Consider the following 24747-nt stretch of genomic DNA (forward strand, 5'->3'; position numbering starts at 1 on the left):
AAAGCTGTGATGAGATCTCATAGTGAAACTTCATTATTCAGTCTCTGACTGATGCGCCTTTACACCACACTTGGTCTCTACAGTTAGGTGCATCTTCCCCGCACTGGCCCTGATAGGGTTAAAACCCAGCCTGGAGGGCTGCAAGGAAACAGCCAATTAGGGCAGCCACTGGACCAATCAATCAGGACCCAGCCAGCCCATATAAAAGGAAGCTGCAGGCCAAAGCAAGGCAGTCTGCTGCAAGAAGCTTGGGGGGGAGAAACTGGTTTCCTAGAGGGCTGCTAGGACTTGTAGGCCTGCGACCCTGGGAAGAGGGTGAAGGGACAAGAGCTGAAGGTATTGGGTCTGTGGGGAAGTGGCCCAGGAGATTGAGACAGACTGGTGGAGAAAGAAAGGAGGGGCAGTGGGAAGCTGTTCTTTACAGGGTCCCTGGGCTGGGACCCAGAATAGTGGGCAGGCCTGCGTCCCTCCACCTACCCACCCACTTGCCACTGAAGAAGCAGCCAGGCTGTGGACTGCCAAGCTGCTGTGAGAAGTGGTTAGACTTTGTCACAATCCAGGTTTCCCCCCTTCCAGAGGGCTGTGTCACGAAGCAGAGGCAGTGAGACTTGAACTGCAGTGGGTCTGCAGGCAGAGACAAAGATGGGAGAGCTGCCACCACCAGAGGGCACACCTGCTGACCAGAGCTAATTCCCAAAATGGCCAGCAGGAGGCACCAGTGTGGTGGGTGACCCTGTGACAGGTTCCTAAATCCATATTTACCTGTACACACTGAAATAAGTGGCTGATTTTCAAAGGTGCTGAGCACAAACATATCCCCCTGAAGGCAATATTTACTAACTGTTCAAATGAAAGAATTTGTCAGCTCTCTTGGGTAATGGGAAATATGCCATGGCTTTTGGAAAGCAAAAGCACAAGCTCAGATCCCATCTGTAGCTGTTCCTTCAACCTAAGAGGCCTTTGAAATGCAGGCTTTTAACCAACTGATCATACAACTCAAAGCTTAACTCTTCATAGAAATGAAGGATAAGTACAGGAGAATTCAACAACATATCTACTATTGCACAGTTTTATGTGGTTTAATAAAATGGAAGGTAATTTATGAAATGACAAGTTAACATTAAAAGTAAAGCTACCTCCTTATTCAACCACAATTCTTTACTCTGATGTTTTTCCCTAGTAGCTAAGTATCATCTTTAGAAAGTCCTTTTAGGAGTTCACTATAGGTACTTTCCCATTCCACCACCAAATTCTGTCCCTCAAAGCACTAACAGAATGAAGAGGGTCGCCCCCCCTCTCCTCCGCCTGCTTTTGTCTGCATTTCACTTCTGAATGTTTTAAAAAAGAAAATAAAAAATGAACTTCCTGTATAAGACCTTTCCCTCCCCTGTGCTGCCCTAACTTCTTTGAGATGTGCTGAATAAGTGTTTGTCATAGAAAAATCAGACATCAAACTATGTCAAAATAGTGAGAGACAGACACTGAAAGAGTTTTATTTTTAAGTTGTTTTTAAGCTACCCAAGAGGAACCATCACTTAACCAGGATGTTGAACATTGCTTGTGTTTTATCAGGTAAAAACCTGACAGATGATCACTCCATTTACAAAAGAAATGTTGGAGAAAGTGCAGTTACAAACTTCTGTTTTAGACAGCGCTAGTACTTTCTCGCTGTGAATTAGGTGAAACACCATGGAAGGAAGTTTTCAGATAGATCTGATTCTGAAAAAGCTTTCATAAGCGGCATTGGGAAAAGCTCCCTGAATTAAAAAAAAAAATTCCCCAGGGTACCAGCTCACTCCCTAATCTCAAATCTTTAAAATAAAACATATCTAAGGAATAGGAGATCATGCAGTTTGCAGGTAACGATATTTGGACTGTATGTCTAAAATGGATCAGATTACTGAAGCATGAATTTGCAGAGCATTCAGACTGAGATGGATGGAAAATTAGTTTGCATATTTTACATTACCAATGTATATGAAATACTGAGGTGGTAAATCTGATCTTATTACATAATGATAATACTTCCTAAACATGGAAAATCCAGGTTAGTTTGTTTTGTAAGATTCAAGATGCCAATCTTCAGGAATAAAATGTTAGAACTGTTACCAAAAAAATGTGGTAGTTTTGTCAGTGATGTCAATCCCTGAACATATATCAATGTTAGTACATTGGATTCAATCATTCAAAGCCAAAGAGGTGCTGAATGAACACCCACAACTCCTACTGATGTCAATGACCACACATGCCCATTAAGCTGGAGAGCTGTTTGGCTTGCTGGAGAAAGGTGTGTACCTATTTAAGTAGTAGGCACGGAGTGATCTTGCAGTAGCTGCAGAGGAGATCAGCCTGGGGACACTGACCCATCTTCAGGTCACCAGAAGAGAGAGGAGGTTATATAAGTACAGGCCGGGCAGAAGAAGCCCTCTTTTACCTGGACCAGAGGGAGCAGGATCCACCCATGTAAGGGGTAAAATGCCAGGTTTGCTCAGGATCCACTGTGGGCACTGCACTAGTCACTCCTTCATTGGGGGGCTGGGAAGGAATTTCTTCCCTCACCACCAGATTGTCCTTGGCAAAGTGGGGTTTTTATTTTTTGCCTTCTCCACAGCAGATACGAGTGGAGGGGTATATGGGGGAAAACATGGAATGGGAGTTAGGCTATGATACCATAACTCATTATATTGATGTGGGGAAGATGTCCAGTGCAGGTACTCCATAGGGAAGGGATACAGTGATCAGATAAATTGATTGGTAAAGTATTTAAAGGAGGTATTTGTTAAAGGAGCGGACACAGGGGGTTTCAGGGCTCCTATCACTGGCATGGCAGGGAGCCAACCCCCGTCCCCTTCCTTTATAGCCCACCCAGGGCCATTCTTACCCATACGCAAACTATGCAGCTGCGTAGGGCACCAGGAAATTTGGGGCACCAAATTGCCCCAGATTTCCTGGGGCCCTATGCAGCTGAGAGCTGCTCCAGCGGCCAGCCCGATCCCCTGGACGGCTGAGCCATTCAGGAAAGCTGCCCCCACTTCACCCCTTCTTCAAAGCCTCTGCCCCCACCCTGCTTCTTCCCACCCCTGCTCTGCTCCAGCCCCACCCCACTCCACCTCTTCCCCAGAGCAGGAGTCAGACGTGTCCCACACTCTCCAGGCGGCGGTAAGTGGAGCGACCCGGCCCCAGCCTGCTCCGCTCCGCCGGCTCCCAGCCCTCCTGCCGGTGAGTGCTGGGGCGGGGTGGTTTCCCCTGCCCCCCAAGGCTGGGAGCCAGGGGAGCAGAGCATAGTGGGCTGGGGCTGAGGTCATTCCACTTCCCGCCACCCTGTGAATGCTGGTTCAGGCCTGCCCTGCAATCAGCAGGAAGTAGAGCAACCTGGCCCCAACCCGGTCCACTCTGCCGGCCTTTGCTGTGGGGCAGTTTTACCCCTGTCCCCCAAGCCTGCTCCTGCCCCGACGCGGAGGCCTTGGGCCAGCCCCCCCGCCCCCATGGCAGAAGGAGGGGCTGTGTAGAGCACTAAAATGTCTAGGGATGGCCTTGAGCCCACCTTAACCCTCATTCAAAGGAGGGATGGTAAGGTCCCAGCAGGAGGTTGGCTGGGGACCACGATGGTAAAGGCTAGGGCTGACAAACTCCCGCACATATATATTGAAGTCATCACTGAATTACTTGCACTGTACACTTATATCTGCCAGGTACTCCTAGACCGTTAATAAATTTAACGCCTAATAAAACCACATCCATTGTCTTCTGTCTTTCTTCCGGCATAGCCTGACAATGTGGGAGCTGGAAGCAGCTTTCAGGATCAGGCCATTGAACCACAAGCTGTTTTATGGCAATTATATTCTCTTAATTTTATTTGGGAATATTCTTTAGGCTTCAGAAAAGAATTTGTCCAAGTGTTTTTTACCCCCACACTTTGCGTCAAATGTTAATATGAAACATCTGTTTTAGGAAATGTTATACCACTTTCCCATATTCATTATATGTGCATATAATCAGTCTTGAAACAGATAATTTCTTGGTGCAGTTCTGTAAAAGGAACATGCTCCAGATTCACTGCTGCATTACTCCAGTTTCATGGTGTTACATTGAAAGGTTGGATGACTGCCGTGGAGAATCAGGTTCTAAATGTTGAAGGAACAAGTTGGAAATGCTTCTCTCTCTCAAAAACAAAAAAACAAAAACTTTTTAAAAAAATCAACCCACACATCTATAACAAACAAACCAAACCAAAACCTATGCAGAAACTGAGTAGATCATCCGTCTCCACTTCAAAATACTTTTTCTAAATTGATAAAGCAAAGACTATCTTGCAATGTATTATAGTATTTCAAACACTACCTAAAGAAAACAGCATTAAATTCATCTTGTGAGAAGGATTAATTATGTCCCAATTCAATTACCTGCCATATGATCATTGATACTGATCTCAGGAGATTGATCCAGTTCTCACTCAGTAGAAATAGTGGGTTTCTCTTTTCTTTAACGAACGACAGCAATTCATCCATATAACAAACAAATACGGCCCCAGAGCTTAATTCAGATATCCCTTTGTTATGCACCAGAAAAAAATTATCTACGGATTTGCATTGCTTAGGGAACAAATATTTTATGAGCTGAGTCTTCTCATAGATCCATTCTCTATCATCAGAAAAACAGTAATAGTGTTATGGTGGAAATCAGATGGTGCTGCCATACTTTTTTCTTAGCACATGAGCATTGTTCAGTCTTTGAAGAAATGCTGTGTTACTGTTAGTTTTGTGATGCAGCTCTTTTAGGCAGAGCTATCACAAACAGTAGTAAAATGTGCTCTCTGCCTTAACCTCTCTAATTAGAGAGAATTTGTGGAGGAGAGTTGCTCCCTGGGAACCTGGCAAAGGTGTTTTTGCTGAGATTCCTGAAAGAGAGGATTGCCTAACTGCTGGGGACTGATTACCTGCATGCTGACCTCCTCGGTCATTCAGAGACTCATTATGTAGTGTAAATAAAACAAGTTACACTAAAGAGAGAATCACAGATTTCTCTTCCAATGGGAAATTTACCTGCAAGGCCCTGACCTCTGCTACTGCTTGACAGAGGTGCTACTATAGCATTCCTCTTGATATCTGACCCAATGCAAGGATTTGATGTCTGTTCTGTTGGGACAAATACTTATCATTCCCTCACAATGGCCAAAATAGAAAATAACTTTTTACACTTGACCAGCAAGTAACATACTTTAACAAGAAGATGGAGGAGTCCCCTCAATAAATCTCAGATCTTCTTGAAAATATGCTGAGTGTACAGCGAATACCCTAAAGAAAGTTTTCTTATAGTGTTTTAACAGTGGGTAAGATACTTACGGTATTTGTGATATTTAATGTATTGAGAATGAAGAGTAACACTAACATCAGCACAGTAAAAAGAGGTAAAAGGACACTATTTAAGGGTACTCACTATTTTTAGTTGTTCCCTTGCTAATATTTGTTAGAGATTATCCAATCATTCTCTCTGCCAGTGAAGTTTGACAAACTATTAGAACTTTTCCACCAACTTCTGTCTCTATATTCTCAATAATGTTCAGTGTTTTGAGCTTTTCTCTGAAAACAAACATTATCTTTAGTTGTGTGCAGTGTTGGTACCAAGATATGAGAGAGACAAGGTGGATGAGGTAATCTCTTTTATTGGACCAACTTCTGGTGGTGAGAGATAATGTGTAAGCTCGATAGCTTGTCTCTCTCACCACCAGAAGTTGGTCCAATAAAAGAGATTACCTCATCCACCTTGTCTCTCTCATATCTTGGAACCAACACTGCATACAACTGAAGGTAATGTGTAAGCTTGATAGTTTGTCTCTCTCACCAACAGAGTTGGTCCAATAAAAGATATTATCTCACCCACTTTGTCTCAATATTCAATTAGCATTTTTACACCTGCCCACAACATTTGCAATTTAGTCCAATGGATAGCCACAGATTTTACCACAATATCTTCTGAAATTTGTTTTACTAAGGAGTCTTGAACATTGTCTGTTTTCTTGACAGACTTATTTCATGTTCTTAAAATAATTGCTAAAGTTACATCTTTTTTTGTAGGCAACAGTTCCGCTTGTATTGTCTTCTTTATGTGAAGTGGATATAGGTGAATTAGAAGAACAAGAAAGAGTCCAGGCTACTCCAGCCACTCCTGGGGATGCAAGGAACAGGTTGAATAACTCTGAAGTAAGTATTAATTAACTCTATTGAAGGTGAATAAACAGGTACACTCTGGAAAGATTCCCCCTTTCTTTCTTTGACACTGACACTCCACTCTTTGACTGCTGGTTGCAAACAACAGACAAAAGTAACTTCAGCAGGAAAAAAATCAGTCTCAAACTGACATTTGACTAGCTCAATTTAGGAACCCATCAACACTTCACACCTAACCAGAGCCTTAGGAAATATAACTGAGCAGTCCCATGGGGTCCACCATATAAGTAAGTTCAAAAGCAACACCACTATATCCATTCACTATATCCATTTCTTTCTTTGAAGCAGTTTTAGTATTTTAAGTCAGTTATTGAACTGCATTTGAATTTTAACAGTTTAAAAATTGGAGGCTTTCCTCAAACTTTGCATGTACCATTATGTGCATGCATCATCAAATGGTTCTAATATTTTCCAATTTGATTGCAGGCTGAACTGTATGAAAAGATTTCTTTCCAAAGAAAATCTCTACCCAACTTTAAGAAAAGCAAATTTGTGCATTTTCTCTTCTAGTTTCGGGAGAGAGGCTATCAGAAAGCCTTATTATTTTAGCATTAAAATTGAAAAGCTATACAAAGTTCAGGACTGATACAATGTGTAGGTCTGCCCCACCTCCCCATATAAACACCAAGCACACAATACTCCTTGAACCCCCAGAAACTCTCCTAGAACCTACTCTGTCCTTTCTGAAGTCCTCTAGGGTGGAAAGTTATACACAAATCCCCCTCTCTCCCTCCTGAGATAGTTTATTTTTGTATTCTGTCACACTCCAGCATCATGTATGTTTGTTGCCTAGAGGCAAAGCCATGGTGGAAGTTTGATCACCTGGTCATAAGAAGCTGTGCTCATTGGTGAAAAACAGCGAAGTTAGTACACTGTGGAAAAGTTGAATCTATGATGGAAGTTTGGGAATTTGTTCTGGGTAATATTTCACAAAAAAACATCAAAAAATCTCTCAAATTTTGGGCATTAAAATTGATGAAGTAGAGAAATTTTTGCCTATCTGTGGTCACTTGATCATTCCATTTCAAAGTCATTTCAGTTTCCTACTATGTCAGTTGTGAAACATTCCAGCCTCTTTTGTTTCCCTTCTTGATCCCTCTCAATTTCTAGTTTTCTGCTCTTGAATGTTCTAATTTCAGACCCTCCCAACATCACACCTCCATTACTGATTTGGTGAAAACAGGCAATCTAGACTGCACAGAGAAGGTGAGGGAAGATGCTGTGCTAGAGTGGAAAAGGCATAGTACCCAACACTTGGAGGGAGCTGCTATGATAAAATTGAACAAATTACAAAGGAGAAGGAGGCAACACCAGAAACAGAAGAAGGTGAAGCTAGATGGAACTGGAAAGAAAGTGGTAGAGCACAAAGGGAAGGGTGAACTGTCGCTCTGTTAGTCTTTCTTTTTTTTATGTCCTGTTTCTGAGGTTCCATTTGATACCTAATTCCAGTTTACCATTTATTTTTCAATACAAATACAAACCAGTTTACTTTTTTTTCCAGTTCCAGGTTTGCTTCTTCACAGACAAACCAGTTTCCAATTGCTTTCTCCTTTCCAAGTCAGAGGCATGTCAAAGTTGAACTGCAAGGAGAAGGTGATGTACTTTCCACATACAATTAATGCCCCTCTTTTACTCTTCTGTTTACTTTGTTTGTGTTTGCTTTTTACAACCCAGTTTACTGTCTACTTTTGTCATTTAAATCTCATCCGTTTTCCCTCTCTCCCCTTTCCATGCTATTTTTTTTTAAATTTGACAAAGGTGATTGGATAGACTAGGGATATGGGGCTTTTTACCTCTTCATTATTGCACATCTAGCCGCAGTTGGCAGTGATCAAAAGCCATTACAATCTGTTACTTATTTGATGGACACAACCAGGTACCACAAATTCATTTCACATAGCTCACCAAATCACCATAACATGACAATGAATCTTGGTCACCAACAACTTGGATTAGATTTCAACAACTGACATAGAGATGAAAGGACTTGCTGTGGATACCAGTCACATGAGGCATCAAAACCCTTTCCTAATCCATCCAGTTTCCCTAAGTCATGTCCCTTAATGTTTATACTGCTAGTTCCGTCCTGATAAAATTTTAAGTTCTACTTTATTGTCTTAGACCTGTATTATTTCATCTGAATATTTCAGTTTTACATTTTTTCATCCCTTACTGAGCTGCTTCTGTAATTTCCACATTTTCCTGCCTTCTTATGCTTGCACTGCTTTTGGGTTTTCCACAGCTTCTCTACATTTATGCCTTCACTCTCCCTCACACTTGGTCCCTGTTTAGATCATTTCAGTCTGTATTTCTTCCATTTTTACACTGTCACACATTCCAGTTACTTTTCTTTTGCATCTTTCCACTCCACAAGATTATGAATCTACTAACCTGCTATATAACTGCAAGGGGTGACAGTTCAGCAGGAGAAAAGTTAATGTACTAGCTAACTAAGATCAGTGAAGTATTGTTTATGACACACCTGGGAACAATCACTAACTGAAACATTTCTGCCAACATCGTAATCATTTTCTCATTACACACCAGAGCTTTCATATACCTTATTACAAGTCATATTGTTAGATAAATTCACTTTTCAGAAGTAAGCCCATCCATATTTGCAACCAGCCATAGCAAGAGTTCAGAAAGAGATTAGGAGGAGAAAAAAAATCATAAAAGAGATACCAAATAAATAACAGGCATAACAACTAATCTCTAAAGAGGAAACTAGTGATGGCTCCCTGTGCTGCAATTCACTTTCAAAGTCACAAAAACCCTTTTGAACCTCCTGTATTCCCCTGACTAATGCCATCATTATTTCAACACTGACTGTTTACAATGAAACAGGTGCTATCTTGTCAAACGAGACCCTTTCTTTCATCATCTTGGAGTTAGTTATTCATTGCGTATTGTTACCACTGACAAGGTTTTCTGGTTGCCTGGAAACCAAGTCATGCTGATATTATTCAGTACACCATGGATAACCAAACATTTTTTTGCTGAGGGAAAGAGGGCATGGGTGTAGAGGGAAAGAATTGTTTTTTATTCCCCTACCTAAGCGTCCCAGGAAAAGAAACTCCATCCGCTTATCTCAGAGGCATTAAATGAAATTAATGATGGAAAACTTCCAGCACCTCATTGAAATGATTCACTACATAATAAGCTAAAATTCTTGCATTTCTTTTCTAAAAGCTTTTCTTCCTCACTACATACAACATCATCTCCCAAGCTATCTAAAATAAAAGGTAACTATTAATGTATGCTAAATTTCCTGATATGGTTTAAAGGTATTATGACAGAAAGAATAAAATTTGTTGGGGGAAGGCAATAACTATTGGTATTCAGAAACAAAGAAGTACAATATTCAATTATGAACCTGACACAAATCCCCAGCATGTACCAACCGAGACAGTGGCTTAAAAATAACAGTTTGCTTATAAAAGTTTCAGTTCAGTTGAATAAAATTCTGTTTCTGACCCTTCTTCATAGCTCTCATTATACCACCGATGGCTATTCAGAAACTACATTCCCAAACAACTTGCAAATTCTCCAGCCATATATTTTCACAAAGTTCAAATGTCTGCAAAGAATGTTATACACAAGAAAAGATATTCTTGTGGAAATTGATTTTTCTTCATCAAATCAATAACTTAACTTTTACTTATAAAGTTCAGTTTTCCTTTGGGATGCCAAAGGCTTGTATTGTTTCTTATTCTGAAACTAGTTGTTTGACAAATAGAAATCTGACCTAACCTGTTAGGAGGAAGCTAATGATGATGAGAAAAAACATACTATGTCAGAGTTCTGATCCCTAGCCACAATGGAGTATGACTGAATTCCTAGAAACAACTGCTTCTTCAAATGATTACAAAGTATTCAGATATACAAAGCCATACACCACAGAGAACTCCATCTTACTAATTTCAATGACACTCACTGTGGCTTGTAAGAAAATGCTTCTCAGGTAGCATGTTATAGAAGATTTCTTCCAAATGATTTACTTTGGCAGCACACTCAGTACAGATTAAAATACGGAATGTTTCAAATGCAAGTCACACCTTTAATGTTTAAAGCTAGTGATATATGAATGATATAAGGAAACTCTCAGCCATCGTACACACATTTGCAATAAGGCAGGCCCAATGAACTAGTAACAGTCATGCAAAAATACTTGATTCTTGGATGAGGCCATGTCCTTTTCGGGCAGGCAAGGACTAAAAAAAATCATGAAAACTGTTGGTTCTGCCCTAAATGGGAAGGAAAAAATCAGGTACAACTCTTAATGAATCTTGACAACTAGTTAGAAACAGTTGGTACATGTTCCTAACCATGACTGAAAGAGGAGGGAGAAGGGGATCAGATGCTACAGTACCCATGCAACACTTATTTTGATTCTTAACCAAGCAACAGAATCCCTTCCAATGCTCTGGGTGCCCTTAAAAATGCTAAAATCACATCATAGATAGATAGAGAGATAAAGAGATATAGATAAAGAGAGTGAGAGAGAAAGCACAGCATACATATAATGACAGGTTTCAGAGTAGCAGCCGTGTTAGTCTGTATTCACAAAAAGAAAAGGGGTACTTGTGGCACCTTAGAGACTAACAAATTTATTTGAGCATAAGCTTTCGTGAGCTACAGCTCACTTCATCGGATGCATTTGGTGGAAAATACAGTGGGGAGATTTATATACACACACAGAGAACATGAAACAATGGGTTTTATCATACACACTGTAAGGAGAGTGATCACTTAAGATGAGCCATCACCAGCAGCGGGGGGGAAAGAAGGAAAAACTTTCATGGTGACAAGCAAGGTAGGCTATTTCCAGCAGTTAACAAGAACATCTGAGGACCAGTGGGGTGGGGGGGAGAAATAACAGGGGGAAATAGTTTTACTTTGTGTAATGACTCATCCATTCCCAGTCTCTATTCAAGCCTAAGTTAATTGTATCCAGTTTGCAAATTAATTCCAATTCAGCAGTCTCTCGTTGGAGTCTGTTTCTGAAGTTTTTTTGTTGAAGGATAGCCACTCTCAGGTCTGTAATCGAGTGACCGGAGAGATTGAAGTGTTCTGCGACTGGTTTTTGAATGTTATAATTCTTGACGTCTGATTTGTATCCATTTATTCTTTTACGTAGAGACTGTCCAGTTTGACCAACGTACATGGCAGAGGAGCATTGCTGGCACATGATGGCATATATCACATTGGTAGATGCGCAGGTGAACGAGCCTCTGATGGTGTGGCTGATGTGATTAGGCCCTATGATGGTGTCCCCAGAATAGATATGTGGACAGAGTTGGCAACGGGCTTTGTTGCAAGGATAGGTTCCTGGGTTAGTGGTTCTGTTGTGTGGGGTGTGGTTGCTGGTGAGTATTTGCTTCAGATTGGGGGGCTGTCTGTAAGCAAGGACTGGCCTGTCTCCCAAGATCTGTGAGAGTGATGGGTCGTCCTTCAGGATAGGTTGTAGATCCTTGATGATGCGTTGGAGAGGTTTTAGTTGGGGGCTGAAGGTGATGGCTAGTGGCGTTCTGTTATTTTCTTTGTTGGACCTGTCCTGTAGTAGGTGACTTCTGGGTACTCTTCTGGCTCTGTCAATATGTTTCTTCACTTCAGCAGGTGGGTATTGTAGTTGTAAGAATGCATGATAGAGATCTTGTAGGTACAGTCTTTAAAAACCAGTCGGAGAACACTTCAATCTCTCTGGTCACTCGATTACAGACCTGAGGGTAGCTATCCTTCAACAAAAAAACTTCAAAAACAGACTCCAATGAGAGACTGCTGAATTGGAATTAATTTGCAAACTGGATACAATTAACTTAGGCTTGAATAGAGACTGAGAATGGGTGAGTCATTACACAAAGTAAAACTATTTCCCCATGTTTTTTCTCCCACCCCACCCCCCACTGTTCCTCAGATGTTCTTGTTAACTGCTGTAAATAGCCTACTTTGCTTGTCACCATGAAAGGTTTTCCTCCTTCCCCCCTACCACCCCGCTGCTGGTGATGGCTCATCTTAAGTGATCACTCTCCTTACAGTGTGTATAATAAAACCCATTGTTTCATGTTCTCTGTGTGTGTCTATAAAACTCCCCACTGTATTTTCCACCAAATGCATCCGATGAAGTGAGCTGTAGCTCACGAAAGCTTATGCTCAGATAAATTTGTTAGTCTCTAAGGTGCCACAAGTACTCCTTTTCTTCATACATATAATGAGAGAGAGAGAGAGAAAGCATGTGTCCATGGGGTAGCAGTAGAGAGGAAATAGGCAGGACATGAGGCTAAAGTGACAAAAAAAGTTAATATATATACCATTTAAATGCTTGCTACTACTGATAATTGCAATCGTTGGTATTTATTCTTCCAACAAAAAAACCTTATCACTTTCTTATAAAAAGGCAAGCCCTAAAGGATAAAGGTTTGTCTCTCTATATAATCTGCACAATATAATATATCATGAAGCATATGAAAAGGAGCGCAGTTGAGTCATTTTTTCCTGAGGCTGGTGTACTATTGGAAAACTAAAATCCTAAACAGGTATATCAAAAATGGTGCAACTCCACAGTAGAATTTTAGGTACTGGCAGAATCTCAAAACTCTGGAAAAAGAGACAAAAGGTACATAAGAATAAAAGTGTTTTTCCACACCAATGCCTTTTAGATTCTTTGAACATGGATCCATGTTTTGGGCATCACTGTAAAAAAAAAATAGCCCCCAAATCCTTACCTCTCTTCTGTTGCTGTCACCTTGCCAGATACTAAAGGTATGCAATTTATGATATTTTGTACTCCATATTTTTGTATTTAAAAATACAGTGAAGCCATCAAGTAAAAATATATTCAAGTCTTTATATTCTGAAAGTAAGTATTAAAGCAAAAGACTTGGGAAGGGGGGAAAAAAGCTAACCAAAAAGGAATCGGGGGGAAAAAAAGAATTTTAAACCCCTTGAAGGAATACATCACAGGAAAAAAATAGGTCTATTAAATTAATTAAGTAAATGGATTGTAAAAATTTACAGCCCTACACAACACAGAATAAGTCTTGTGGAAGGCAAGTTATAAAAATCAATTTTACCCCTTCAACCATGAGGTATTTGTAAACCATCTCATAAACTCTATCAATAGAAAATAAAAATTTCCTATATACACTAAGTACTCCAAGCAATAATCTACAAGACACCTAACTAAGTTGCCTCTTGTTATGGATCTCTGGTTTGTATGTTTTTATTTAATTCAAAACAGCAAAATATGTGCTTTAGTTATTCTTTTAAGGTGACTTCTTCTTCCTGCACAGTCCATGTTAACCTCCTACACGCTATGTAGAACCACAATACTTGGACTCTTTTCCCTTTTGATCCCTGCACACTGACTTCAACTGGTTTTTGATGAGGCCTTATAAATAGCTTTTAAAAAAAATCAGAATTTTACCAGTATAATGTAACTAGCACACATCTTCTTAACACCCGCCCACCCCCCCGACCCGATCAGTTACAGGACTATCATAAGTTTCAGAGTAGCAGCCGTGTTAGTCTGTAACCGCAAAAAGAAAAGGAATACTTGTGGCACCTTAGAGATTAACAAATTTACTTGAGCATAAGCTTTCGTGAGCTACAGCTCACTTCATCGGATGCAACACTGCATACAATGAAGTGAGCTGTAGCTCACGAAAGGTTATGCTCAAATAAATTTGTTAGTCTCTAAGGTGCCACAAGTACTCCTTTTCTTTTTGAGGACTATCATACTGATAGTTCTTTTATAAGAATGTTTAAACATGCCAGTTCTCTTAATGCTTCTGGGAAAGTTGCTTGTTTTATCTCTTGTACCTGTGACAGCCAGATCATGAGCAGCCAGACCTACTAGTCAGAGCCAGAGGTTATGTGTCTATTACAGGAGTGGGTAGGCAAGGTTCTGTGGCCTGCAATGTGCAGGAGATCAGACTAGATGATCATGATGGTCCTTTCTGGCCTTAGAGACTATGATTCTATTGGAGTATCAAGTTAGCTGGGTCAGGATCCCAGGAACAGGAGACAAACTGGAGATCAGAACCACAAGTCAAGAATCAGAGTCAGGATGGGTCAGGATACCAGGGGCTCAAAGGCAGGAAACAAACCAGAGGTCAGGATATCACTCAATGGAAGTAAAAGGCACACAATCCAGAGCAGGAGAGAATTCAGTTGTTCAAACAGCTTCCTGTTCCTGCTGCTGACTTAAGTAGGGCTAGTGGGCCAACCAGCCACTCTGGGGGTCTGCTAATTGTACTATTGGATCCCAGGTAAGGTACTATCAGCAGGCTGCTAAGCAGAGGGTTGCAATGACCCCAAGGGAGCTGGGCTTGAGGACCATGGGTAAAGACAGTACCACCCAAGCAGGTTTTTGTTAACAATGCCTTACCTCTTACAGGAGGTTTGATTCTATTCCACTTAACTCTGCAACAAGCAGGTGTCTTCACCATTCAAGCGGAAGTGGATGGTAACCATGGAAAGTGCTTTAATCAATGCTTTCAAAGGATATACCCACATAGCTAGTCTTGGTGAATAAACTAATTACATTACAGATGAAAAGGCATTTGGAGTCTAACTCCCCTTCTTGCACATATCTACACTATTTTACAGTGGCCCAAGCAGCACCCATGAATAACTATGTATAAATACCTTCCTGTGAAAGAAATCTGAACTATGCTTTTGACTTTAAGTTTTAACAGAAAAGAAATAAATAGCCATGTAATCCTAGTTGTTAGAGTTTCCTCTCTACTTTGATATTACAAGAAAAAAACTTGTTAACTCTGGTAAAGATTGAGATATTTCTCAGAATCACAGACTTGAATTTCAGTTTCTTGTTATTGCTACAGATCTCCCATCCCACCAGCAATGTAGGTTGCTGCGAGCACCCAAGAAGATACAGTGAAATATGTTTTCAAACAGGAATGTGGAAACAATGTTATGTTGTGATCTTTGACAGCACAAAAGGTTTTCTTTTTTTTTAAATTCAGCACTTCCTTCACACAAAAGACCTGACACACTTTTCTAAATCTGCAGCTCTTCTTTTCACAGAAGAACTTGTACTACATGGTGATGCTTAATTTTAAGTGCATGAAATAACCATGTATGCTGGGAGAGGTATTTTATTTATCTTTCTTGCAAAAATCTAACTGCCCTTTTAAATTCTGACCTCTTCGCTGTCCTCATTATAGATACTGAGTAGTGTCCTTCCAATCTGACCTTCTCTAACACCGTTTTACATTAGACCATCTGATTAAGCTCTGAGGTGTGGAATAATGAAATTATGGTCTATAAAATATTCTCATTACCCATTTTGTTTCCTTCTGCATTAAGATTTGTTTTGCCTCTCCTTTCCACAGTAATAAATCTCATGACAGCATCACAGTGTCATTGATATCAATAGGTTTCTGCAGTACAGCAAGAACAGGAACTTACACGGCAGGGAAGTAGTCATGGGGGGGAGGAGGGAGGGAAACAATACACTAGGTTTATCTGAACACCACAGAACAAGAGGGCCTGATTCACCGTTCTGTTGTTCTAATTTTATGGTGGTCTGACTCCAGTGGAATTACACTGGCGTGGAACTGGCGTATCACAGTGGTGAATCTAGCCCAGTAATTTGTACTTGTTGAGAAGCACAGCTCTGATCCATACTAATTGCACATTCACTACATGAAATCTTGTCTTGAAGGATTCATGTTGTTCTTTTGAGTCAATTATTAGATTGTTAGGTCTTTGGGATAGGGACTGCATCTACCTGTGTGTTTGTACAGCACTAAGCATAATAGGGCCCCAGTCTTGCTTGGAGTCTCCTGATGGGATGGTAACATAAATCTTAAATAATGGCAACATAATTCATAGACTGAGTAAATAATTAACAAGTTGAGTAAATTTGAGTCTTTGTAAGAGTTAGTGAGAAATATCAAGGCAGTTTTCTGCAAAAACTCTGACGCGAGTATGGATCATCCAAAAGTAAGCAAGAGGTAGCATAGCCCGTTGTGTGGATTTCTGATGCAGCCTGTAATGGGAAAGTGGCTTCAGTATCTACCCCAGATGGCAGCTGTATGCATAGAACATATCTATCACTCTTACCATAAAAATGGCAAAACCTCAGGGCCTCATTCTCCACCAACTTTCACCTCTGCAGGGTGAGTACAACATACTACCAAATGAGAATGATGCCACTTTTCATCTTCTTTACACTTGCTTTGCACAGGTGTACCTTTTAAAATGCATATACTTTAACAGATATTCTTGTAAATACTCAGAACTTTCATTCTGCACACAAAAAATAAGTGAAAAGAAAAGGAGTACTTGTAGCACCTTAGAGACTAATAAATTTATTTGAGCATAAGTGTTCGTGAGCTACAGCTCACTTCATCGGATGCATGCAGTGGAAAATACAGTGGAGAGATTTTATATACACAAAGAACATGAAACAATGAGTGTTACCATACACACTGTAACGAGAGTGATCATGTAAGGTGAGCTATTACCAGCAGGAGAGAGAAAAAAAAAGACCTTTTGTAGTGATAATCAAGATGGGCCATTTCCAGCAGTTGACAAGAATGTGTGAGGAACAGTAGAGGGGGAAATAAACATGGGGAAATAATTTTACTTTGTGTAATGACACATCCACTCCCCGTCTCTATTCAAGCCTAACGTAATGGTGTCCAGTTTGCAAATTAATTCCAATTCAACAGTCTCTTGTTGGAGTCTGTTTTTGAAGTTTTTTTACATTACATTACATTACACTTGAATAAAGACTGGGAGTGGATGTGTCATTACACAAAGTAAAACTATTTCCCCATGTTTATTCCCCCCCACACAAACACACTGTTCCTCACACATTTTTGTCAACTACTTTTATTTTTGCGGATACAGACTAACACGGCTGCTACTCTGAAAAAAAGAATAAGTGGTGTAAGTTGGAGGAGGATTCTTAGATAGGAATAATATAGTGTAAGAAATTTGCAAGTTTAAAATTTTAAAACAACCTTAATTACAGAGCCACTATGGTGCCTCTATAGTACATAACAAACACACACACAAACATGCATGCATGCAAATATATGGACAAAGGAAGTGGTGTGGATTAGGAGTCATTTTTGTGTTTGGTATATGTACCAGTAAATAGAGGGAAAGCCATTAAGATGTCACAGCATACTTAATTCAATGCTGCTATTAGCAATGGCCAAATAAAGGTTATTTTGGGTGCAGATGAATATGCATGGTTTTTGGCATTTTTCACTCTGACAAACCATAGCTGTAAGATGATTGTCATCTGTTCCTGTAAAGGAATAGACAAGCAGTTTGATGACAGAACTCTTATCTTTCCAAAGACCCAACTATATAAACTGAAATAGTTTAGATGCATCAGGAGTAACCAGTATAAATGTCTCATACATCTCAAAAATAGTTTGGCCTTCAGCCTTTGGTATTTGCAAACATTGTTTAAAACTACAAATGGGGTTATTGGTTAATTAACTGTTATTATGTTTGCTCAAGAAGGAAAGATCATATCCCCTGATTTTGGAAGGGAAACAATATTTGACTACATATTTCAATCCATCTTGGCTGATGTCTTTCTAATACCCAAAGTTTATTATTACTTGATAGGCTTTCCTTCAGCTCCAAGTCTAAGAGAGAAAAAAATGCCAAGCAAATTACAGGCACAATTTAGTACTTTCCAACACAATCTTAGTAAGTGAGTTGGAATAGCAGCACCTATCTTTGTTTCATATTATGCTCTATTGAATTAATTTAGAAATGAATATTTTGTGTATGTGATTTTTCCAAAGACAAACTCAGCATCCATTCACATCTCATTATGTCAGTTCAGATTTTCTTTAAGCCCTGCAAGGTCCATAGAATATTTGTAAACCTTCAACTCAGTAAGAGCCCTATACCCCTGGATACATATTTTCTGTTATAAAAACAAAAGGGCCTAATTCAGAAATGGTGTGTATTGTGGTATAAATTATATCCCCTATTTCCTTAGACCTACCTAATCCTTCTCCAAGGGGTGAGGGAGTTTAACTGTGTATTACTTGTAACCTGAGCAGTTGGAAGTATAAAAAGGTACAAAAGGTAAAATGGTAGGACTTATGGTTACTTTAGCTTACACATTTCTCCTGCATACAATATGACCACTTATACCCCATCACACATCAACAGAATAGCATAAGAGGCTAGCAGAGCATAAAAGGGTATCCACTAGTGGAAGGGGTTCTAACAACAATCTTACTTATCACTGCTGAATTTGGCCCTTTATCTTATCTTTCTCTGCTATTATACGTTACATATCTTTTCACGACTTCACAACTAGTAGCAGACAATCAAAATTTCATTGAAAAGATTTTTTTTAACGGACAGGCAGATTTATAAAATCTACCTAAAAGCATCAATGTAAAGTGTTTCCCAATATAGGAAAGTGTTTTTATCCTGTCTTTTTCTCCATTAAAAAAAGCCTCTCACTTGAACATCCTTGTCAGGTACTGAATGTGAGCTGAGTAGTCTATTTATGGGTACATGCTAACAAAAGTAAGAATTCACTGTTATTTTCCTTGTTGATGTTGACATGATTTAAGGAATGGAAACTGACATGAAAAGAGAGTGCTTGAATATATGCAAGCAATGTAAGGATAGACTGTTGTGCAAAGCTACAGAAAGCAATGGACAGCAAAGCTGTGGAAGTATAGTCCTCTAGTAGGTGGTCTCACATGCATTGTGCCTGGCTCTCAGATATCTAGGGGAGTACATATCAAGTGATCACTGCTATGTCCTTTGAAAGGGTCCAGTTGCACTGGGGAAAGGGAGGTCAATGATCCCTCTCCCTTTAAGAAGACTATCACAACAATCAGAATTCAGCTTTTACTCAGGGCTTGTCTACACAGAGAAGTTTTTCTAGAGTAAGGTAGGGTGTGAATTATTTAAAGTAAAACAGATGTTCCACAATAGCTCCCCAGATGGACACTCATTTCAAAACAGCAGCATTCACAAAGGGAGGTTTTCTGGAATATCTGCTGTGAAATAGCTATCCCACAATAGCTATTCTGGTCAATTTCCCCAAATAAACAAGTCCTGAGATTATGACCACTCCTGTACAAGTTCCTGGGCATTTGGAGATGGAAAGGACAACCCTTCTACCCACAAAACATCAGCGCAGGGCTAGAGTCAATCTAGCTCTCAGCGATTGCATTGTATTTGTGACTATAGAAAATTAATACAACCTGAACTTACTGCCATATTAGCTAAAGTGATTTAAAGTTTGATGTGTAGAGCACACGCTTCCATTATCTTTTTGTGCTACTAAATACTTATTTTGGCAATGTCTAGTTTCTAAATAGTTACCTTTCTCCTGTCTAAATTACACCCACTCAATTAATAAAGGACCCTATCCTGCAAACTGCTAAGCTCTCTCAACTCCCATTAATTTCAAAGGGAGTTGAGTTCACTCAACAGCTTGTAATCTTGATCCAAAATTAATAAACACTGTTTTTTAGTACCAAAACGGATACAGATTTCTGCTAGCACTGCAGTAGCATTTTTTTGCTAAGTGCTAACCCTAAACCTGAGCTGAATTGAACAAACTGGTGCTAAAATCAAAGCTGGTGCTAAAATCAAAGTGTTTTCACAAGATTTAACACTATATAGTTGCAGTTAAACAGTCCCATTATTTTCTACTCTAATCAAAACACAAGTGAAAAACCTGGTTTTAACATTTTTCTTTATTCCGAATGACAATGAATTTGTGATGATTAAGATTCAGTTGATGATAAAGAAATTACTATACTTTCCTAGGGGCCAAGACTGCCAATAAAGGAAAAGTGTAACGTGATATAAAAGCTGCTCTGATCATTACATCTGTTTGTGGTTAAGATTTTTTTTAATTATCCCCATATTTTTACTATTACATTTTTACTGACCAGTTCTGGTTTTGGCATCCTTTCTCATGGTGAGTAGTATCTCACCCACAAGAGCGGACCCAATAGAGTTTAATGAGGCTATTCATGCATATGAGTAAGGGTTGCAGGATGCGCGCCAGGCAATTACAACTAATCACAACAGTTTCATCATTAAGTACAAACATAACATAAGTGTTATTTGTTTATACAATTGTAACATAATTACCAGATTACAGATGAAGTTCAGTTGACTGGACCACTGCTGTGGTCCACCTCGTCTTTTAAATCTACTTGTGTCCTCCTCCCACTCACACACACAAAGAAAAAAAGCATTTCTGCCATCATGAGAACTGCAAGGAGATTTCTTTTCATTTCCTTGCTCCATTTTAACCTACAAAAGATGGAGGGGAGAAATTCTCCAAACAAAAAATCCCTCTAAGGATCTGATGAAGTTTAAACTGAGCTGAGTCATGCCACCTTGTCCTCTAAAGAGGGTATGTTCCTAGAAGAAGTAGCTGCCTATATTACACAATTGTATTCTTCCCTTTTTTTCAAGCATGTCCTGCCAGCAGCTGGTAAAGTCACTTAAAGAAGGGTCTGGTCCAGAGCAAAAGGGGTCTGACTGGAGAAAAAAAGAGTATGCTATTCTCACAAATTCCACTCAGCAATGACACCAAAATAAGGGCTTGTTTACATGGGAAAATTTTCCAACTATACCAGTATAATTATACCAGTAAACTTAGACTGCTATAGCTGTAAGCTGGTATAAATGCCTCACATACATACACACACACACACACACACACACACACACCATGTGGATGCTCATATTCAGAATAAGAGTGGCTTTTTTCATTTTAGCTTAAACTGCTTCCAAAGTGACTCAAAGTTAGTGAATAAACTAAACTGGAAAAAGGTACTCTTATACCAGAATAACTGTCCATATGGGACTTTACCAAATTATAACCAGAGTGATTTAAATGTACACCCAACCTTATACTGGTATAACTTTCCCATGCAGACAAGCTTTAAGGGTATGTCTACATTGCAAATAAAAGATGTGTTCTTAACTCAGGTTAGCTAATCCAAGTTAGCTAATTTGGGTTGAATAGCCATGAAGATATGGCAACTTATCTTTTAACTCATATTAGCAGCTAGAATTAAAGCCTATAGGGAAGCCTAGAGCTGAATTCAAGCTGTTAACTAACCCAAGTTAAAAGTCAAACTGCTATGTCTTCACTACTATTTTAACTGGAATTAGTTAACATGGATTAGCCAATCTGAGTTATGAGCACACCTTTTATTTACAATGTGGACATATACTGAAATACAAAAATGAGGTACTTCTTTCTTGTGTGTTTTGATCACTGGTGATACTGTTTAAAAATGTTAATATTTACATTGTCATCCTAAGTCTTCCATGTTGACACTCCATTGATATGAATGCGGCAATCCACACATCTCTCAGTGGTTTTTTCCATGTGTTTGCATACTCAGGCAAATATCATGGCATAGGTATGTATTCCGTTCACATTTTATTATAGTCAAACACCTCCTGGCAGAGCTTTGCATTTCTTTTCTTTCTCCCGAAGTTATGGGTCCTGCTAGCCTCAGACAAAAGTTTCACTAATGCCTTTGTGTCAGGCAGGTCTACGCTACAAAGCTAGGGCGGCTTAAACTATCCAGTTGATGGATGTGAAAAATGTCATGCCCTGTGCAATGTAATTAAATCAACCTAAGCCCCAGTGTAGGCACTGCTAGTCTGGTTGAGGTGGATTTACTACAGCGATGGAAGAACCCTTTCCGTCGCTGTAGTAAGTATCTGCACTACAGCAGCAGAGCTACAGTATACAGCTGTGTTACTTTAGCATTTTAATGTAGACATAGCCTCAGTCTCTGGCCACCTAGCAGCTCACTGAGCAGCTCACTGTTCTCAGTGGTACCAGATGATAGAACAAGGAGTAATGGTCTCAAGTTCTAATAGGGGAGGTTTTGATTGGATATTAGGAAAAACTTTTGCACTAGGAGGGTGGTGAAGCACTGGAATGGGTTACCTAGAGAAGTGGTGGAATCCCCTTCCTTAGAGGTTTTTAAGGTCAGGCTTGATCAAGTCCTGGCTGGGATGATTTAGTTGGGGATTAGGTCCTGCTTTGAGCAGGGAGTTGGACTAGATGACCTTCTGAGGTTCCTTCCAACCCTGATATTCTATGACTTCACAGCAGGCATTCCTGAAAGGCAGAGCTCTGTACCAGAAATGCGGGAAGCTGCTGGTACAGGAAACTACATGCAACTGAGGACCAAGATGCAGCTCTGTATTCAGTGGTATGTGACCTCTAACCAGGGAACTGAGAATAGGTAGATGGCAAGATAGATCACAGGTTGGAGGGGGGGAATCCTAGGGAGTTGTGGGAAGGCATTGGAGGACTAGCAACTCTTGATTGTTGTGTCACAGTGCTAACCTGAGTCCATACTAGAGATAGCTCAAGTGAGCAGCTCTCAAGTGAAGTTCACTCAAGATCTGCCCTATACCTCTACATATGCCAGGTGTCTCAAGTAATTCCACCAACCACACACAGTTGAGGTGTTTTGTATCTGGACTGTTAGTGAGATAAAAAGAACAGTCAAATCATAAATCAAGTGAAATAGCTAGTGAAGACAAGTTCCAGGAAGGCTACAGACTAATTAAAAAAATTCATAAAGTTTAGATTCTAGAGCATAGGGTGATAGCCACCATTGAAAGGTTACGGTTTACTGAGCCATGGTGAACCAGCCCAATGCAATCACCGAAGAGTGTTGATACAAAGGACAAAAGCAGTCTCTTGGGAACATCTCTGGGTGATTGACAGAAAAAAATCTTGAATGTGGGTGGTCAGATATCACTGTGATGGGTTACTTTATAAAAATCTAGACATATACAGGCCTTCCTGTTTTTCACCTGGAAGAAAAGCAGGTCAGAAAAAGAAAAGAAAAAGAAATCCTGAAAACGATGCAGCAAATTATAGTAGGTTGGGAACTACCTGTGAAAATCCTGGAGGAGACAGGTAGTAAAATTCATACAATGGAAAGGATTCCAACAATAAATGTTTGGTAGTAAACACTAGTACTAACAGGGAGCTAGATTTCTCCAGGGACAACCATGGCAAATATAATACATTACACAGAAAGATCATTTGGGAAGATGGTTCAACCTTGAAGCAGGCTGATACCAATACATGCACTTGTCATGATTAGGGTTTTTCAATTAAAAGTCTTCCTGACAATTTTTAACTGATATTTTTAGACACAAAGCAGAAAGTCTAAAAGGTTCACCCACCCTGTGACTGGTGGAATAAATGAGTGAACTCATCTCAGAGCCTTCAAAATTAATGACTGCTTCTTGAAGCAGTTAGTCCTGGAACCCAAAAGGGGAGAAGCAATTCTTGATTTAGTCCTAACTGGTACACAGGATCTGGTTCAAGAGGTGAATATAGCAGAACCACTCAGTAATAGCAATCATAATGTTATTACTTTTAACATCCTTGTGGGGGGATAACCAAAGAAACCCATCAGAATAGCATTTAACTACAAAAAGGGGAACTACACAAAAATGAGAAGGTTGGTTAAATGGAAATTAAAAGGAACAGTCACAAGAGTGAAATGCCTGCAAGCTGCATGGAAACTTTTTAAAAACACCACAAAAGAGGTTGAAACTAAAGGTAGACCTCAAATAATAATTAAAAAAAACCCAGTAAGAGCGCCAAAAAATGGTACCATGCCTAATCAGCAGAGTAAAGGAGGCCTTTAGACATCATTTAAACGACATTTTTTAAAAACTGGAAGAAAAATGCTACTGAGGAAAATAGAGAGGAGCATAAACTCAGCCAAATCAAGTGTAAAAGTATAATAAGGCAAGCCAAGAAAAAATTTTAAGAGCAGCTAGCTAAAGATACAAACACTAACAGCAAGCATTTTTTGAAGTACATGAGAAGCAGAAAGCCTGCCAAACAGTCAGTGGGGCCCATGGATGATCGAGGTGCTAAAGGAGCACTTAAGGGAGAACATGCTGTTGCAGAGAAGCTAAATTAATTCTTTGCATTGGTCTGCAATAGAGAGGATGTGGGGGAGATCCCCACTCCTGAGCCATTCTTTTTAGGTGACAAATCTGAGGAAATGTCCCTGATTGAGGTGTCGTAGAGGAGGTTTTGGAAAAAAAAATCAGTGAGTTAAACAGCAATAAATCACCATGACCAGAGATATTCATCCACAAATTCTGAAGGAACTCAAATATGAAACTGCAAAATTACTAACTGTGGTATGTAACCTATTGCTTAAATCAGCCTGTGTACCAGATGACTGGAGGGTAGCTAATGTAACAATTTTTAACAAAGGCTCCAGAGGCAATCCTGGCACTTATAGACCGGTAAGCATAATTTCAGTACCAGGCACATTGGTTGATACTATAGTAAAGACCAGAATTATCAGACACATAAATGAACATGATATGTTGAGGAAGAGTCAACATGGATTTTGTAAAAGGAAATCATGCCTCACCAATCTATTACAATTCTTTGAGGGGGTCAACAAACATGTGGACAAGGATGAGCCAGTCAACACTGTGTAGGTGGACTTCCAGAAAG

The 24747-nt window shown here is 39.8% G+C and overlaps 1 protein-coding gene and 1 long non-coding RNA gene across 3 annotated transcripts in view; one reads left to right on the plus strand and one right to left on the minus strand.

Annotated features, from left to right (window-relative positions):
* Positions 1-24747, minus strand: part of SDK1 (sidekick cell adhesion molecule 1) — a 684215-nt gene that overhangs the window by 341317 nt on the left and 318151 nt on the right. The window lies entirely within an intron of this gene.
* On the plus strand, positions 8503-24592 carry LOC122455976. The gene is made up of 3 exons (XR_006274531.1): positions 8503-8513; positions 16152-16154; positions 24499-24592. It is a non-coding gene; the product is annotated as an uncharacterized LOC122455976 (long non-coding RNA).

This window comes from Dermochelys coriacea, chromosome 10 (genome assembly GCF_009764565.3).
Source record: "Dermochelys coriacea isolate rDerCor1 chromosome 10, rDerCor1.pri.v4, whole genome shotgun sequence".
In the NCBI taxonomy this organism is placed as follows: domain Eukaryota; kingdom Metazoa; phylum Chordata; order Testudines; family Dermochelyidae; genus Dermochelys; species Dermochelys coriacea.